This window comes from Canis lupus, chromosome 4, assembly GCF_003254725.2.
Source record: "Canis lupus dingo isolate Sandy chromosome 4, ASM325472v2, whole genome shotgun sequence".
Lineage (NCBI taxonomy): Eukaryota > Metazoa > Chordata > Mammalia > Carnivora > Canidae > Canis > Canis lupus.
In genome coordinates this window covers 76513312-76533249 of record NC_064246.1, presented here as the reverse complement: position 1 = coordinate 76533249, position 19938 = coordinate 76513312, and the positions used below count along the sequence as shown (strand labels likewise).

General features: G+C 41.5%; 1 protein-coding gene across 1 annotated transcript in view; it reads left to right on the top strand.

The window, feature by feature from the left end:
• The first annotated feature begins 870 nt into the window (after nt 1-870).
• CDH6 (cadherin 6) overlaps nt 871-19938 on the top strand; it is a 123590-nt gene continuing 104522 nt past the window's right edge. Inside the window, exon 1 of the mRNA XM_025436254.3 lies at nt 871-1060. The gene's annotated coding sequence lies outside the window, so the exon portion shown is untranslated. The remainder of the gene's footprint in view (nt 1061-19938) is intronic.

The following is a 19938-nucleotide window of genomic DNA, read 5'->3' as shown; positions in this document are numbered from 1 at the left end:
GAACCGTAACTCTCGCTTAATAGTCCTTTGGCGTGCTTAAAGATTTTTACAGCTAATACCAGAAATTACTTTTCTGTAACTGTGAATAGAGCTGTTCCGACTGCTAGGTGTAGCAATGAGTCTAATTTAGAGGTCACCCTGCCGCAGGAACTTTCCTGAAAGATCTTCAACCCTTAGGCAGACCTTGAATATCATCACACACGCCCCTCTTCCGCAAGTCTTTTGTATCCTTGGATTAATTCCGTTAGAAAGATGCAACCAGCCCCGGGTCATCGGCCAGCCTGGGGGTTTGGGTTTCCAGTGTTCCTGCGAGCCCCGGGGAAGCAGGGCTTCATGCTACAACATCTGGAGGATGCTCACTCCGGGGGAGAGTAACAGGGATCACAGGATTGTGCAAAAAAATAAATAAATAAATAAAATAAAATAAAAAATAAAACGGTCTCCCTGGCAGGAGGGAAGGCAAGACACAGTCAGACGTGTCCGGGGAAGCCTGCTCAGGTTGTGCGGAAGGGCCCCGGGTCTCGGGAGGCCGGGGTGGTGTGCAGGGTGCAAGCCCTGAGCAGAGCTCCTGCGTCCCTGGAAATTGCAAGTGCTCGGTCGGAAAAAAAGGGGGGAAAAAAAAAAAAAAAGAACATCCGACTCTTGCAATAGCACAAGGTGCATAAAGGAGGAGGCAGACGGAGTCGCACAAGTTCTGTTTTAACCCCCCCACCCCCCACCCCCTAAAATAAGGGAGGGAAGGAAAGGGAAGCCTGGGCCGGGGGCGTTCCCGGGAGCCGATGGCTCGGGACTGGAGACACAGGGAGCCCTTCTGTCGGGGGGAGGGGGCAGGGCCTCTCCGGCGGAGTCCTCCCCTCCGCGCTCCCTCCCACTTCATTCACTTGCAAATCAGTGTGTGCCCACGAGGGCCGGCTCCGCTCTCCCGAGCCCGTCACCTTCCAGCCCGCGAGCTGCAGTTCGGGGCGCGGCGGCGAGGACGGCGGACGGAGCCCGGGGCCGCGGGAGCAGCGAGGCGGCGGCGGCGGCGGCGGCGGCGGCGGCCCGGGCCGGGGCGAGCCAGGTGGGTCCCCGCCGGCGCTCGGGGCTGCGGCTGCTGATGCCTCGCTCGCTCGCTCGCTCTCTTTTTTTTTCCTCCCTTTTCTTTCTTTCTTTCTTTTTCTTTCTTTCTTTCTTTTTTTTTTTTTTAATTCTGTAGCGTCTTTGGAAGCCAATCAGCGCGGGAGCCCGTCCGCCGCCGGGCGCGGGCGTCCGGGGATGCTCAGCCCGGCGGCGCGGGTCGGGGCGGGCGCGGGTCCCGGGGAGCTCGGCCTCGGGGCCGGGGCCGGGCCGCGGAGCCCCCGCGTCTGCCAAGTTGGCGGCGCCGCTCCCAGGGCGCCGGGCGGGCAGGACCCGCGGGGCCGCGGGGGGCTCGGTGGGTCCCCACCTGCCCCCTCCCGGGGCTCGGTGCGGAGGCCGCTCGGCTGAGTTACGTTTCTTGCCTTTGTGGGGTTTGCGATGGGGGGTGGGGGGTGGGGGGAGCAGAAAATCAGGTTTCGCTTGCGAACTCCTGAACGCTCCGGATCAGGGAAACTTGAGCCGCGGGGGCGACCCGGCGCGGAGCCCAGGGAGGCGCGGGGAGCTGGTGCCCGGGCGCGGCGGAGTCCGGGGCAGAGTCCTGCGGGCGGCGCAGCTCCTGGGGCGCCCCCCCACCCCACCCCCCCCCGCTCGGGTTGCGGAGCGGAGCCGCGCTGCAGGGTCCGAGGCGGGCAGAGGGCACCCCCGTGTGCACCCGGCATCTCGTGCTGCGGCGGGCCCTGCGCTGCCCCGAGCTGGGGGCGCCCCCGGAGGTGGGTGTTCTCCCGGCGGGGTCGCGGGAGCTCGGGCGGCGGAGGCTGCCGGGGAGGTCAGCTCGCGGCTCCGAGGTGCCGTCGCTGCTGCAATGAAATCCATATTTTATGGGGAGTCACACGCAGGTCCTTGTTAGTGCAAAGGGCTGTTCACCGGAGTTAACTACTGAGAAAACGCAAGTACCAAGAAGTTTAATCGTGTGGAAGAGTCACACGTTTCTCTCTGTCTCTTTCGTTTTCCTTTTTTTTTTTTTTTTTTTTTTGGTCAAGCCATCTTAACTATGCTATTCCCACTGTAGAAGTACATCACCCCTGGTTGTCCCTGCCAGTCTTCACTTTGACTTGCTGAAGCCCCTAAAGTGGGAAAGAGGAGGTTTTTTTTCCCCCCCATCTGGAATATTGCTGGAGTGGCTGGTTGTGTACACGTTTGGGGGCTCTGGAGGGGCGCACACCCGAAATATGGGCTTTCTGCTTATTATCTGGGGGGGGGGATAATAAACTCCTCTCTGTGTCAGAAAAGGAGCACAGAGATATACCTAGAAAATGTTCAACTCTTCTAAGAATGAATAACAGATATGCTCATACACATGGAAGCCAAGGATTGCTTATTTCCTTTTTTTTTTTTTTTTTTCTTGCTGACACGTTTACCTGAAAAGGAAAACCTTTAGGATTCTACCCTGGAGGGAAAAAAAAATATTTCCTCCAGTTTAGCTCGAGTGTCATCCTTTGTGTAATAGCACTTGCATGGCTCTGTGTTTGCTTATTGGAGAGACTCGGAGAGTTAAGTTGTGTGAAGACAGGGGATATGATCAAGCAGATGTCTTCATTATGTCAAAAGGAAGAGGGCAAAGTTTATGCCAGAGGCCAGGTTTTCAATGCAGAGCTCAGAAACTTAAAAGAAATCCAACAATTTACTGGAAAATAGAATTGCACAGGGATTGTATCTCCCTTTTGTTCTTTGGTATGTTCTAATTAAAATGGTATTGGGGGAAAATAAAAGGCATATCTTTTCTACCTATTTTGATGGTTCATGGCATACTTTTGTAGCAGAGGAAGTAACCAATTTCTTCAGAAAAACATGAGAAGCAGCAGCACATTTTTTAAGGAAAATGGCATGGTTTAGTTCTACTGTACTTGTCTAAAAATTATCTTTTACTGCCATTATAAGTGACAGACTGGATTCTCTATAGGGACTTTGAGTCCCTTTACTATCTGGCTTTTAAATCAATTTATTGCAATTACGTTTCTTAATGCTAACTTTGCAAAGATAATGTATAGAAACAAAATCATTTTCAACCAAGTTGCCTGCTATCAGAAAACATGCACCTTACCTCCTCCACCCACCACTTCCATCAGCTTTGCAAGTAAAAACTCACTTTAAGGCACTCTTCATTTTTTAAGAAAAAAAAGTCTGTCTTGCAAAATACTGCTCTGAGAAACCTGACACAGAGAAAATTTCTAGAAAGCGCAAGTACAGTTCCAGGACATCAAAAGATAATTCCTTTTGGCAAATGTATCAATAAGCTAGAACAACAAGTTCTGAATATCTAATTAAAGCTAACTAAGTGAGTGTCCCACATAGGGATTTTAAAAAGAAAATGTGACAAATATTCTGGATAAAACCCTGTGTCTTCCTAAGGAAATGAAACGTGTGGTCCCCCCTTCTGGCCCTTACTTGCTTTGCAGTCATGAATGCCAACTCACTAAGGCTGCATCCTTTGAACTATCGAAACTTTTTTTAGTTGGAAGGGACCTCTAGTGGGTCACTCCATGCATTTCTCCCTGTAGCTCCGTGGCATCACGGATTTTGTGATCTAAGATAATACGTGTATAACAGCTTTTTCTTCATAGATGAGTTAATGTCCTCCAGGTACTGCCTTGACATCTATGCCAGGTTAAAAAATCATTATTTTTGCTACCGTGTGTGTAGTTCCTCTAATTTGAGGAACTCAGGAGTATCCGCACAGTTTTCTGGTTATCTAGGCTTTCGGTAACTTTTCTATGATTCCAAACGAAAGCATTAGCCAATTAATGAAGAATTCACCACCATCAGTATAAGATTTTCCTCATTCCTGCCTGGCCTTACCAAGACTGTTTTGCCTTCCTTCAAATGTATCCAATAATAAGAATAAGCATTATAGTTATGACGCAAAAAGTTCCATGCAAAGAACCCCCACCACCACCAAAGAAATATTTGCTTAAAAAAAATCAATTAGCCTTTCTGAGATCCATAAACATTCACTAGTGTATTGAACTTAAAGACTTCTAAATTAAAGGAATCCCCCATTCAAATAAGAATATATTAAAAGTCCAAATCTTGTTTGGACGCATGTATCACCTTTATTCCGTGAGGTGTTTTTATTTCTTTCTTTGATGCACCACAACACCTGTTCGGTAACCTACTGCTTAGAAAACTCTGCCTGGGACTTAAAGTAAGTTCTCTAGGGGTGAATCAGCTTCTTCTGCTGACAGTCTGCAGGTTTCAACTTCCAATTTAAAAATCTGTTCTAAAGTTTGAAATGTGTTCCAAATGAGATAACATCCGGCAGAAGCCGGTTGCCTTGTGCTGCTTGCTTAGTCACTGCAGCCCATTCTTTGGGGTTGATCAGAATTAGGGTCTCGCTTATAAAAATAACGAACAGTGACTCAGTCTGAATGGCATTTTTAATAGTGTTTCAGCCTAGCTAGTGTCTACTGAGCTTACCTTATTTGCTTCACAAAAAGGTGAAAATGTAGATAATCAAACCTCCTCTGGTCTAAAATTTTTTTTCTAAATAATAATTCTAGATACAAAGACCCAAGAACATCATGCTAATAGGGACACTGCTGAAAGAAAAATAGTAAAACTTGCGCGCGCACACACACACACACACACACACATACACAGAGCGAGAGAGTGTACAAGCACCCAGTTGTGACACTGTTCCAATAATAGCAGTGAGGAAATATTTCAGAAATGTAGGACTTGGGTTGGTTTTTTCCTCTTCATTCCTCTATTTCTCTTTTTGTTCTCCAATGGGATTTTTATTTTACTTTGAAGACAGATGAGGTTGAGGCACTTCCCTGGATCTGAACAGTAATATTTTTGTTTGAGCTTTCCTCTTATGAAGATAACTGGCCTACATTTTAAAAGTCCTATTCCTAAGGAATGCTCCCTTTTTGAAAGCAGTCATATGAGGAACTTCAGCTTGTCCCTAATTAACTGTAGAGCCAAGTGTATACAGTCCTTGTAACCGCATCACTCGCAAAGTAGGAAGATAAGAGGGGGAAATTTGTACAAATACCATTCAAGAAGCTGGTACACCTTCATTTACTACAAAAGGTAAAAATGGACTAAAGCCAAAACGGTTGGGGCAGAGAGGACCAGAAACAGCCAGCATCTAGTTGTACTGTCCTGGAAATTTTTAACTCTTCCAACAAATAAAACTCACTGAAGAAAGAATGCTGAGCACATGTGCATACATGTAAATTAGATGCATATGCAGAGGGTGCTGTGTCCCCCATCCCCACAGATTCCAGATTATATTACCTTGTTTCATCTGTTTAATATCTTCATATTAACACTGTTGGGTGCTTATTTCCTCTATTAATCAGATCACCTTGCTGAGATTTATAAGAGGAAGGGTTTAATTAAAGCCAGAATGTTACTATTAAATTTGATGTGCAGTATAAATGGGCAGCATGGGTCCCAAGCTTCACCTACCATATGCATCTTGTGGAAGAGAGCATCTCATGAAGATGAGGAGGCTACCATCTCATGGTAGCCACCACAGGGTACGATTTGTCTTCATAGATCATATTGAAAGAGCACTGTGTTTTTCTCTTTCTATAATTTCCTAAATTGGTAGATCTGTCCAAAAGATGTTTAGGAGACCTAATAAGTTACAGGAATAGAAGACAGCAAGAAAAAAATAAATTGAGGAGGTGTACGAGTAAAATGAAAAGAGAGGAGGAGGTGAATTTGTACAAAAAAAGGAAACATAAGAATAGAAATAGAATCAAAATTGCTGATTTCACACAGTGTGCATTTTGCACTTTATAAATCCTGCTACTATTAAACTCAACTTTATAAGTGCAACATCATTAACATGTTTATAAACACTATCCTTCTCTATTACGGAATGCAAATTTGAAAATTGTCCTTTAAAAAATCACCATCTAAAGGAAATGATCCTGCATGAATCATAAAATAACCAAAGAAGTACATTTTTTAAAAAGTGATCTGAAATCTCAGGAGAATCAAAGAAAGAGGTTCTCTTAGTGCTTTGAAGAATACAGACTCTTTTCCTTCTATTATCTTTATTGTCCTGCAAGCCAAATAGATATACCGTGTGATCTTTGGGCACCTGCAAACCAAAGTCTGTAATACTGATACACATCAAATATAAGTCACCCATTTGGATTCTGTATGTGGTACATCATGAAAGACTAGCAAGAGAGTCCACCCCCACCCCATAATGCCTGTTAACAAGTATGTCATATATGTGTGTGTGTATATATATGTCTGTACATACACACACACACATATAATATGCATATGTGATAGCCAAGATAAAAAATTCTGACCATTAGGCTCAGAATTTTTATACATTCAAAAGATAATGGTGATTATAAAGTAAATGACAATAAACTTTTCATGAGCTTTTCTGCATGTTACACGCTGTTCTAAGTATTTTATAACATTCTGTACAGTAACAATTACACACTAAGTCCAAAGGAAAATGCTATACTTCTGTCCTTTGCAGTTATCCCTTTTTTGGTTTGAATTTCCAGGGAATTCCTGCTTGAGCTAAGCATTTAATGAATGTGCTATTTACAAACACTTGTGATCTTAGAATTTAGTGTGACACTCTGAGACATGCATAGCAGAAGAGTACATGGGAATGATCTGACTATTTTGACCAAAGCGATGCAGATTTTAAGGCTAAGGAAAATGTTTGTAGGTTATTCAGTTTTGAGAAACTACTTGCAAGTATGCTTACAATTTATAATTGTAGTAAAAAGTACTATGTGAGCCATTTGAGCACTTTTTGTAAGAGAATAGATGATCTTCTCCGGCCTTCAGAAATAGCCAGATGTTGGAGGAGTATTTGAGGAATGAGGAAGGTAGCTAAAAGTGACAACAACTCATTTCATGATGGGGCATCCCACCTGCACAGTACCCTCTGAAGGTTTGAGTCCTTTCTCAGTGCATTTGATATGCTCACTCTGTACATAGCATTTAGGACTGTGGGTAGAGCCGAGTAAGGCCATATATGATAAGTAAAAGTAATTACTTTCTTCTTTTATGATCATAATTTTGTTATTTCATTACCATCACAGTTTAATATCTGTTCTGAATGATTTCTTTACCCAGTGAAATTTCACACCAAAAAAAAGGGTGGGGGGGATGCCTAGGGAACACAGGTGGCTGGGTGCCCAGCTCTTGGTTTCAGCTCAGGTCATGATCTCAGGGTTGTGAGATTAAGCCCCCTGTCTGGTTCCATGTTCCATGCTGTGAAGTCTGCTGGAGATTCTCCCTCTCCCTCTGCCCCTTCCTCTATGCTTTCTCTCACCATCTCGCTCTCTAACATAAATAAATATATCTTTTTAAAAAAAAGTTGAGGTAGAGACAGAAGACATCCTATTAACAATATAATAATATCATATATGGTTGACTTTGATGAGCCATTCTCTATTCTTTCTATTGCCAATATTCAGAAACTCACGCAGTTAATCTAGCTTTCATGAACAATGTGATAATTACAAATAAAATCAGAGAATGGGAGACAGACAGGAGCTCAGAAATAACTTTACCCAACACCCATCATTTGCATTTGAGATACATGATGACCAGAGAAGTAAATGAGTTATCTCTATCCCTCTCTTTTATAACTTCTAGTTGCTCGGCAATATTGCTTTTTAAAATCACCATTTAATTATGGCATTAAAAATTAAAGAGGAACTTTATAATATTATTTTTTACAAATATGCTGTGAAGGAACAGACATGGAAACTTACAGAGAAAATGAGGATTTAGACTTCTTTAGAAATTTCGTGTCTTCGTACCATTTTGTAAAGCTCCTGTTGTAAAGAATTAATTTTTTCCTTCAAAATTTTGATCGCTATTGGGGCAGGGGGCACATTATAAAACTTGGGTTTGCATTTTATTTTTAATGGTCTGATGGTTGTTTTGAGTGAGCTCCATCTAAGTCAGTGATTCTGGGCAGCCCGGGGGGGGGGGGGGGGGGGGTTTAGCGGTTTAGCGCCGCCTTCAGCCCAGGGCGTGATCCTGGAGACCCGGGATCGAGTCCTACATCGAGCTCCCTGCATGGAAACTGCTTCTCCCTCTGCCTGTCTCTGCCTCTGTGTGTGTGTGTGTGTGTGTGTGTGTGTGTGTGTGTCTCATGAGTAAATAAATAAAATCTTTAAAAAAAAAAAAAGTCAGTGATTCTCCAGACTAGCCAAAGTGTCCATCTTTGAAAGCAATAGTTTATTGGTCAGTGATTGGATATGAAAAATTATGACAACCTATTGTGTTTTTTTTATATATCTCAATTTATTTAATTTAAGTACTCAGTGACCTTCCCACTTCTTTGGAGTTCAAATGTCAATTCTTTCATGAAAGTGTACGGATAGATTATGTTGGAGTTTCTTCCCTTAGCAAAATTAAAATCTGGCAAGAAAACCAATGTCAACTCTACCCCCTTAAAAAAAGAAAGAAAGAAAGAAACTGTTAATGTTCCATGAAATCCAAAAATCTGAGGACCACTGAGTTAGATAATGAATAACATCATGTTGAAAAATGATTGACCTACTTCTCTTCCTTATTTGGATGAATAAAAAGTAAAGGGGAATTATAATGATATTTAAAAGCCAAATAGACAGCCAAAAAGACAAACTAAACAAAAGTCATTCAATCAAAAGGTATCCTTGGATCCCTTAATTAAACCTTATAGAGATTAATACTAATGTTTGCAGTGCTAATACAGTCCTTGATTATATAGAAGTCCTCCAAAAGTATGCTTTGCTGAGCTCATGGCCAGAATGTGTCATCAACAATGAATTTGTCTACTCAATTACATAGTGGATTATTCCGTGGAAAACAAAATAAAGTTTTAAATTCGTATCTAATTTGATAACTTGAAGAAAACCCAGCTCAATTTAACCATTCACATTACAAAAAAAGATACCTATTTTTTTCCATAAAAGTGAACTTTACATAATTGTGGACAAACACAAATTTTCTAAGGTGCTGCATTGTATTTTAAGGTTTGCATTTTTACTTCAAAAAGCAATTGCCTTCTAGCTTATAGTGTAGATTTCAGTCATGAAAATGAGCTTATCGTATTTTTAGCTGCAAAGCTTAAACCTCTTTTGCAGGATTAAAAAAAGAGAGTTTCATTAATCTACTATCATCCATTTTATAAAATGTTTGAAACTGCTCAATTTCACATTCAACTAAAATATTCTAAGCTCTCCTTAGCAACAGGTTCTAATTTAACACAGATCAAAATGGTGTGGTCAGACTAAGTAATCACCAATGCAAAATGATAAAATCCACCAAGACTGGAGTACTACTGCTGAATCCTAATTTGAGCCAAGTCGAGCAACTGTATCTCCCAACAATTATTCTCATATTAAACTACTTGTTTAAAAGTATCTAGTTGGGATTTTTGTCAGCGTTTCATAAAGAATGAATTCTATGATGGAGGCCTAATGATAAATTTCAGTACCACAGTTTCACTCTCTTTCTCTTATCTGCCTTTTTATCCAAAAAAAATATTTGGGGCAGGCCCTAATTAAGACAGCAGAACCAAGGAGCCCATTACTGCTTAGTGTCACCAGGAGGAGGTGAACCCAAACCTCCAGATCCAGAAAGAGACACTAACAACTCTGCAGTAAGTTTTGTATTCAGAGGAAGTATATTTACCTGCAGGTCAACTACCTTTGAAAGGAGTACAGGCATGCCAAATACAGATCTCATATTTAAAAATTTTATCTCACGAGACCTGCTTTTCTTCCTCAAGTTTGCTTTTAATTCTCGGATGCCACATTCCAAAATATCTCTCCAAATAGCACCATGGTTTGTTTTTCTTAAAATCTCTCCCCACTGAATTTAAATGTGTGTGTACCTTATGTTCTAAAAAACAATGGAATTAAATTAGAGATGACCACAATAGAAGGAAGGACACTGCAAGATGTCTAGTGATCATGTGAACATCCACTTTCTCACCAAACAGAACACTATATAGGACTGTTACTTTATTTAAGATAGGAAGGTGAACACAGCTACCTAAGAGTAAAATGCTCTCAAGCGATGGCGTTTAACATGATGTAATGGAAGAGTTTTACATAGTGGACAGAGAGAGGAGAAATCATTGAAACGCTATGCTGGATTAATTGGGCCCCGAAGAGCAAGAAGTTTGCTTTGCACCCTGAATGTTTCAAACATTTATAGAACATCTGTTTCTTTCCCAATTTGTCAGTAAATTAAAATGGGTTTTTAAAAGGCTTATTTTTTTCTTCTTTTCTTTTCCTCTATATGACAATCTTTTCATCATAGCTGATTAGAGAAACTAATCACAGAAAACAAGAGCCAAACTTGCCCTGCTTTGTAATTGGGAAATACACACTAATATCCATAATGTTATTAAGAAAGACTTTAAAGCAAGCAGCGAAATTTAGGTTTTTAAACTCAACCATCCAAAGAAGCAGCCATGAGGCTCCACCAGCTAAAAAGATACTGTGCTTGTCAAATACTTTCCAATTTAGGTTTTACCTGATTGACAAGTGCTCCTAAAAACAATGCCAAGACTTTTAGAAAATTCTTTACTTGATTCTCTGCACAGCAAGAGCCCACCTGATCCACATGTAAGATGCCTTATGGAATAGATAAATCCAGGCTGGGGAGAAAGGAGAAATGGCTTTAAAATATCACTTCTCCATCCCCAGATCACAGTCTTAGATGAAACCATCACTAGCAAACATAAGCACATAGTGAGGGCTCAATAAGCTTACTTAGTGAAATTGTCATACAAGCAGCCAAAGATTCTCTTAAATAAATATTTTTCCAATTTATTTCATTTTCAAATTCATTCACACCAGTGGAAAAAAAATATAACTTTTCTATCCCACGCTAATCATTCTTAGTATTTTGACTCCTACAAAAGGAGCTGATTTCAAAGGAAACCCTATCCATGGTGTCCCAAGAGCTAGAAGGGCTAAGCATGTAAACAGAGCTGCCCAGCGTCAAAATCGGGCCACCAGACCTCTTCTTCCTTCAGGCAGACTTTTTATTAAACTTGGTATGAAACAATGTTGCCTGGAGCCTGATTAACAATTTATGCCTTCCTAAGCAGATTAGCAAGAAGTCTGTCATTTTGATTTTTTAATTCTTAATTTCTGTTTGGAAACAGGAAGTGGCTCTGAGTTGACACTTTCAATATATTTTATTTTTAAAAATTCAAGCATAAACTAAACATTGTTATTCTGAGGTTTTTTTTCTTTTACAGTCTTAGTATCTATGCGTGTATGTTTTCTATAATAAATAAAGCAGTTGCTTTTTTGCTAAGTGAGTGATTTTTTTCAGCTTGCATTCAAATAATCCTTTATGTTCTTTTAAAAATATTGTGAAATAAGAAAATAAGAAAGATGATTGGGAAAACAGAGTAGAGTAACAATAAAAACTAACACTTAGCACTTAGAATATTCTAGACACTCTTCAAAGTGTCTTATAGGGATGTAACGTTCACATCAATACTCTGACCAATCCTCCTGATTTTAAAGACTGGAAAACAGAGCCGTTAAGCAACTTGCCCAAGGACACACAGCTAGTACAGTTGAACCCTTGAATAACGTAAGGGTCAGGGGCACCATCCCCACACAGCTGAAAATCTGGGTATAACTTTTGAGTCCCCCAAAACTTAACTGCTAATAGCCTACTGCTGACCTACTAATAACATAAAGAGTCAATTAGCACATATTTTATATGTTATATGTATTATATACTGTATTCCTCTAATAAAGTAAGCTAGAGAAAAGAATATGTTGTTAAGAAAATTTTAGGGAAGAGAAAATACATTCACAGTACTGTACGTTACTTATCAAAAGCTCCACGTATAAGTGGACCCACACAGTTCAAACCCATGTTGTTCAAGGGTCAGCTGTACCTATGAGAGCTAAAGTTAAATCCAGTTTTGATGGCCAATACTCTTTCTTATGCTTTTTATGCTTAGTATGTATGTATGTATATATGTATATGTATATATACTCAGATGATAGATACAGATAGGTGGGTGGATAGATTCAAATGTATATATCTCAAATCCAAAAATAAAGTGTGGGGATATGCAATGTATATAATATATGTAACATGTACACATTTCTCAGGATTCAGAAATACAACTAGGAAGAAAACAAGAAAACACATCCTTCCTTTTCATCCCTCAATGATTATATCGGTACGTTTGCATAACAATTAATCATCAATTAATGATAGCCCAAAACACCAGATATCATCAGCCCCATGAAAGCATTTTAGTTTTAGGCCTGGCTATTCACTGTAATTTGAGTTAGTCTTGCAACCACTTAATGCTGGTCCCCAAAGGGAACCCAGCAAGAGTATTTGGGAGGTTCAGATTCATCATTCATTAATTTATTCATTCTATAATATTTACCGAAAGCCTCCTGTGTCCCATGCAGAAAGAAGAGCCAGCGGTTGACAAGACAGACACGCACTGGCAATTTGGGGGAAATAGATGCTTTCTTCATACTCTATACCAGATAAATCCTATAGGGACTACAGGATTTAGGAGTACAAAATAAAACTGGAACTTTACTAGCCAACAATTAGGTAAATCTCTATTCACAATGTTGAGAGAGTAATAGAATTGCTAAGCATGAAGCCAGAACTTAAAAACAAAGTGAAGGAACACAGCACCATTAGAATGTATGCTCTACCAATGGTAGGCCAGTAGGACCAGCTTGGTCGATAATGAATGGGACTTTCAGAGTTGATTATGTCTTGTCTTCTCCCAAGTGACAGTTTACATGGATATAGAAACTAGCCACTAATTTCGGGTTACATCATGATTTGTAGGGAGAAATGGAGAAAAATCTAATCATTTTTTAGGTTTGGCTTCTGACCTTCCACCCCAGCGCAGAAACAACCACACAGCCAAAGCCACTCATACCAAAAGCTTATTAGAGTTTTACTCTTGATAGGATGCCTCAGAGTATGTTCACAGTGTTTCTTCCCCCAATCCCTGCAATTTCACCAATGAGCTTGGTGTGCAGCAGAAAGCCTTACATAGATTGACCAGTAGAAATATATTCAGCAAGAAGTCACTTTACAGAGGAAGACCAGCTGAAATTAAGGTTCCGATGATAGAATTTCAATTCAATTCAAGAAGCATTTACTAACACTTTTGTGCAAGGCGTTGTCTCAGGTGCCACGGGTAATACTACGCTAAGATGTCAGGTTGGTTCCAATATGTATTTAATATAAAATATGACTGCTCATAAAATGCCATTTTAGAAACTTACCTAATGAACAGATAGATGTTCTGTCAGGATTGAGTCTTTTAGTCACGCAACAGATTAGGGTCTCCTTTTGCTCAATGGTTGACACCTAAACTGTGTAGAGTATTCAGCTGGCGCACACTGGGACAACCGTTCGGGTTGCTGCCTCTGGCAGCCCCACTCATCATCTTCACGTGGCCAAATCTTATTGGATCTTCAGGGAAAAAGGGCAAGAGTCTATTTTTCCCAGAAGCTTTCCCTGACCTTCATTCAGCTGGCCTGCTCTCGGCTTAGACTTCTCACTGTATGATTCTCTAATAGCCCTTACTTCACCTCAATGCAACTGTAAACGCATCTTTCCCAAAGTCTCTGCATGATCATCTGGGTCTCACCTATAAGCATCACCTACCTGTGAGCTTCTGGAGAGAGAGGCCTCTGGGTCTTACTTTTACCACTAAGGCCTAGCACTGTTTTTGACTTTTGGCAAGAACACATTATTCTAGACTACATTTATGTGTTTTTATGTTATTCATGTTGGATGTTCGTTTTCTTTACTTATGATCAGATTTCTTTTTGGACCCACATTGTAGGAATACACTTAAGCAGCAAGAAAGTCAGTGCCAGCCTTCCAGACTGTCCAGACCAAAGCGATACACCCAATAGAAGGGTGATATCCCTAGGACAACCTTGGTGACTTTGGCCCAATATGTGAAATAGTTACAGACCCTGTAACTGGTAGGTTTCCCAGTACAACACTTGAGGTTGTTTTTATTTAGGATGTTTTCTTATCTACAAGTTGACATTTGGTCACTCTACACCAAGGCATAGAATCGTTTATAGTTTTTATTTATGTGTTCAGGTTGAAAACTGTGGCCATATATTTTCTCTCTTTTGTGTAGGCTAGTGTGATAAACCTTGATTATCTTTTGGCTTATAATCCACCCATAGTAGTACATCAAACTGAATCTACAAAACAATCTGTGGAACATTCTTGTGTACATGTTTTGTGAGCAAAATAGTTTTTCCCTTAAATTTCTACCCTGGAAATGTGCCTTGAGGTTCTATGACGAAGCTTAATACAAGATTCTACATACCTTGTTATAACCTTGAACATGGCTGCACAAAATAGATTGAATTAAATTCAACTGATTATGTAGTCCTGTTTCATTCCTTAAGTGGCAGTCAATGCATGGGATAGAATCTTCATGAATATTGCTTGGCAATGAAATATGCACTTAGCCCAGCTCTATCTGAGCATGCCAAATGTTTTGTAAAGTTGTGAGATGAAGTGGGAGAGGTTTGGATGATGTTCTTTATACTTTCCCTTTTAATGTGATATCCATCAGCCTGAAGTCAAAGATACATAGAGAATTTTAAACTTATTAATCAATACAATACAATGATTTGTTTTATAGAAGTGGATTTTCTAGACTAGGATAGATATGGTGGTATATCCTATCAAATTTTTCTATTACATCTCAAAACTGTGGGACATTGTAACTTCTGAGGAAGCAGAGTAGAAATTAAGGTTTCAGAAAAATTAAAGCAGTGGCTCCCAAGATTCTTCTCTGCCTCTCAACCATTCTCTTGATTAACACCTTCCAATCAGTAACATCACTCATTAACACAAATAATCTGCACCGCTTAGGGGCAGTCCTCTCCCATACTCACATCCCCAACCTGAGAATGGTTAAGTAGAGAATTAAAGGATTTTCAGGAGTGATTAAGCTAGTGGGGGTAAAGGGGAAGCCAATAAGTAAGCCTATTAACAGAGGAAAGGCGATCAGAAAAGCAAGCTATACTAATTCATGTTCAGCATCCTAAAGATCTGATTACTTCGTACGCTTTCTCACTAAGTGTTTTCAGCCTGTGTTAGGATGCTTTGGGTTATGGGTAAGAGTAAATCCCATTTCAAACTGCATTAAGAAACAAATAAAATTACATTTTACATGACAGCCCATAGGAAAGCAGGCTTCAAGTGACTCACACGCCTAAGTGGTGTGATCAAAAACTCAGGATCTTTCTGTCTCTCCATCCCCCCACCTGAGGCATCAAAATCACTCAACCGGGGATTTTAAAATCTCAGCCTTTAACATGGTTGCTGGTGACAAATGGGACCACATACTTCCTTATTCTTGTGTAGCAGAAGACAGAGAAACCTCTCTCACAATCAAGAATTAAGGGTAATGCCCTTCGGTCTGACAGTCCGATTAAGCCAGTTTAGGTCATGCAACCACTCTTAATACATTAACTGCATGGAAATCCCATATGCTAATTGGCTTTTTAGACTAAAGAGCCATTCTTGGGATCAGCTTCCCTTGATTCCCGTACTATATTATATAAGTGAGCACTTCAATGGGATTCAGTTTCACAAACTATAGCTTTAAAAGTAATAAAATAAATAAGACCAAAATCCACCATTTCAAGAGAGGGTTACCTGCAAAATGGCAATCAGAATGATATTTAAACCATTTGAATGACCTCTATTCCTATCTCAGTTTACTCTGTGCATAAAGCAGGTTTTGGGTGTATTTGATTTGGGAATAGACTAGAAATTCATCACTGTCCAAAAAAGAAAACATTGTTTTCATCTAGCCATTTGAAGCTTAACTAGCTGCAAGGAAAGTATAATTTCATTTTGTTCCTACAGTCTCATTTAGAAAATAATCTTAAGAGATTCAAAAGACATTATGCCATGTGAGCACTTTCTTTCCTCTCCGGGGGCTTGACTCGGACTTTAACTTTTCTAGCATGTTCTGAAGTGTTTTCTAAAGCAACGTTTTTGCCTTTAGCACTGTCCTGACCACTGGAGCTTTAACAAAATTTTTAAAAGTGTTTAAAAATAGCATCACAAAACAATTTTCTTGTCTCTTTATTGCTAAAAATAACCTGAATCCTTCCTTAAGAACCCTTTTTTTTAAGGTTTTATTTGAAAGGCAAATAAGCTGAAATGCAGATGTTTATCTAAATCCAACTCAAAACAGTAAGAAATAATTATAAAACATAAAATGAAAACCCAACAGAGCTCTGCCCCTGTTGTCTGGATAATTTTAGGCAAAAGGTTCTGAGATTGTGTTGTGTTTTTTTTTTTTCCAAATGCATTAATGTGGATGTGATGTATGCCACACAACAGGATGTTATGAAACATCCTGTAATAAAGTCTAAAGTCTAAAATCTTATATTTTTTTCCTAATCTTATTTGTATTCCCTTAGAGCTGACCTTGCCACAGTGTGAGTCCACCTAACTGCAAATGTTTATGACGAAAATGTCTCACTCTCTTTTCTTCCCCTAGCAATTTGGGGGCAGAATTAAGGGACTAAGACCATAACAGCTTTGTATTTAATCAGGAGATGAGTAATGAATGAAATATCAAGGAAAGGGGGCATCTTTATCTTGGAACCTCTAAGCTGCCCTACTTCTGCGTAACTGAAAGAATCCCAGGTTGACTGTTGGTACGCCAGACAGATAACCCTGTTGGACATTTCTCATAGCACAGTTTCCTCCAATAAAATGAGGATAATGATAGTTTCAAGTCCATAAGGGTGTTGGGAGGAGTTGCCAAGGGAAGGCTGAGAAGAACCACAGCAGAGCGCTCAGCGTGTAGGAGGCGCCCCCCCCCCCATGTGTTAGGGGTTTCTGTTGCTGTTACTACTGTTGTTACCACTCTTTCTTCCAAATTTTCAATCAAATCGAGGTTTGGGGGTTATTGTTAACATGCTGCAAGCTATTTTTTTTTTTTTCTTAATTTCACTGATTGGAATGAAGCACATTTTTTATGTCACAAATGTAATGTGCCACTGGGGGCAATGTGCCCATAATTCTACGCACTGAATCGTGTTGTGGCTGACACAGTGAATGTGCCAAATGTGTCTTAAATTCGGAATTTCCTCAGAGCCTCTGCAGCATTGTTCCCCAGAAAAACCTGCAACCTGAGCTGGGCTCCTCATTCAGGCTGCAAAAGGTGCCAACTAACTAGGGTCCGAAGGAGGCAAGGGGCAGCCCGGGGGGCGCAGTGGTTAGCGCCGCCTGCAGCCCGGGGCGTGACCCTGGAGACCGGGGATCGAGGCCCGCGTCGGGCTCCCTGCATGGGGCCTGCTTCTCCCTCGGCCTGGGTCTCAGACTCTCTCTGGGTCTCTCGTGAATAAATAAATATCTTTAAAAAAAAAAAAAAATAGGCGCAGCTTCTCTGGCACCAACATGCGCCGGCCCGCGGGTCTTCCTCTCTCCTGGTCGCCCGCCTGCCCGTGTGAACGCACCGGCGCGGGCACGCGCACACCTTGCACACGCACTTGCACATGCACGCACTTGCATGCACTTGCACACACCTCAGCTCCACCAGCAGAGACCCCTCAGGTACAGCGGTGATAAGGAGGCTCCGGCGGCACCAACTCCCCAAATCCACAGCCGCACGTGGCCCAGCGGCCTGGGAAGGGCCCCGGCACCCCGGCTGGGTGCCTCCGGGAGAGGCCCTGCGCGCCAGCCCCGCCACCCGCGCCCCGGAGAGGCGCCCCAAGCCCCGTAGCCCCCCGGCCGGGCCGCGAGGTCCCCGCGTGGGAGCGGCGCCCTGGGCCCGTGACCGCCGTGACCCCCGGCTCTGGTGCCCCCCCCCCCCCCCCCGCGCGCTTTGCGTGCCTGGGGGGCTCCCTGGGGAGGGTGCTTGGCGCAGACCCAGGGCCTAGGGCGCGTCCTCGGGGGCCACACGCGAGGCCCCGCCGGAGCTGCTACGGCTCGGCCGGGGTCAGGTCTTTGCACCGGCCTGGTGCCTGGCGGGACCCAGGCTTGCAGCCCCTGTGCACTGTATACATTTGCATGAGCCTTTTTCTTTTCTTTTTTTTTTTTCTTTAAGATTTTATTTATTTATTCATGAGAGAGGCAGAGGGAAAAGCAGGCTCCCTGCAAGGAGCCCGATGGGGGACTCGATCCTGGGACTCCCAGATCTCGCCCTGAGCCGAAGGCAAATAGATGCTCAGCCGCTGAGCCACCCAGGCAGGTGTCCCCATGAGCCTTTTTCATATAAAGTTACTTTTATGTGTATAGATAGAATTATATAACTACAAAAAATTTGCAGAGTTGCTTTGTGTCGTGATAAAGTTAAATCTGCTCAGAACAAAATTATTAGACTTCCAGGAAAAATATATTAATTTCAGATTTTAATTCATGTACATAATTTTTGCAAGGCATATGTGATCAATATGAGATGTTCCAGCATAAAAAGAAAAAAAAAACTACATTACATTAAAATATGTGGGGGAAGTTGAATGGAAATGAATTCATGAAGAGCAATGGTGTAAAATTTCAGACTATTAAGATGATCTTATTCACATATTTTTAAATGAGACATTGTGGCTATTGGATTGCGACTGCATTAAGATTCCACTGGAATCTTTTTTAAGGGATTTGATCGTTTGTTTTAATGTTAATATTCACAATTGGCCAGGAGGTGCATTATTTTTTAACAACAAATTTAGAGTAAAATATTTTGGCCGTAAATGGAAGAAATACATAAATTTTTCAGTATTATTTTCATTGACATGCAAGCAAAAAGTCAGAAGTAGGCTATGGTAGACCACAGAAGACTAATGCGAATGTATTCATGGTACCAGCGTAGCTGACGTGATTTTGCTCCGAGGCTCTGGTTCATCCCTAAATTCATCAGTTGGGACATCTCAGAAGCCGACATTAAGATTTCCCAGAAATATAATCCGGGTAACTCTGCACCAAGCCCAGGATAATTCCTTTGCAGTCATTCCCCTAACATGAGTGGGGAAAACATAAGGCCCACAGGTCCCTCCAGGCAAGTTTCCAGTTGTAAGGTCTCCTGAAAATATATCGCTCAAAAATAAGAATAGACGAAGACACACACAGAGCCAGATGAGTCTCATTCTCTATTTCTCTACCTCTATAATGATACGGTTTTACTAATAGCACAGTCAACTTACATTCCTAAACACCATACTTAAAATTCTAGTTTTCAACCTATGAATTCAAATGTTTTACATCTTTTTTCCTAAAAATGAGCAGCTCCATGTAGTATGTTAGTATATGGGGGACTGTATCAGATATCACCCAGGTACCACTTCACATCTGGTTGGCTTCACCTGTCTCTCATTCCAGCCACTGCCATGATGACCAGCTCTTCACAGGTTCTGACACACTTCTGCAGGTGCAACCTGATGGTGCTTTATGTCGGACCTGGGTCATGCACACCTTGCCTTCCACCCCGGGGCTTCTCTGTTGATGGCACAGAGCGAGACACCACAGGAACTTGTTTCATGCTAAAACCATATACAATCCTGAAGTGCTGGCAGTTTGTCCCATGATGCATTTCATAGGGTTTCTAGGATGATTTCATGAAGTGGTAGCCAACTTAATAACACTTCCTTGAACTGGTTCTCCTTCTTTCTTGCTTTGCTGCCCCAAAATTCTCTTTGGGAAAACACTCCCCAATAAGGTATTTGCATATGAAAAATAAATGAGGGAGTTACAAGTCTAAAATCAATGCTACCGGTTGGCTGGAGCTATTTTTCTAGCCCAAGTATGTGCTCCTGAACACCTCCCCTCACTATTCCCAGCTTGTATTCTTCTGATATTCATATTCACTCATTCATG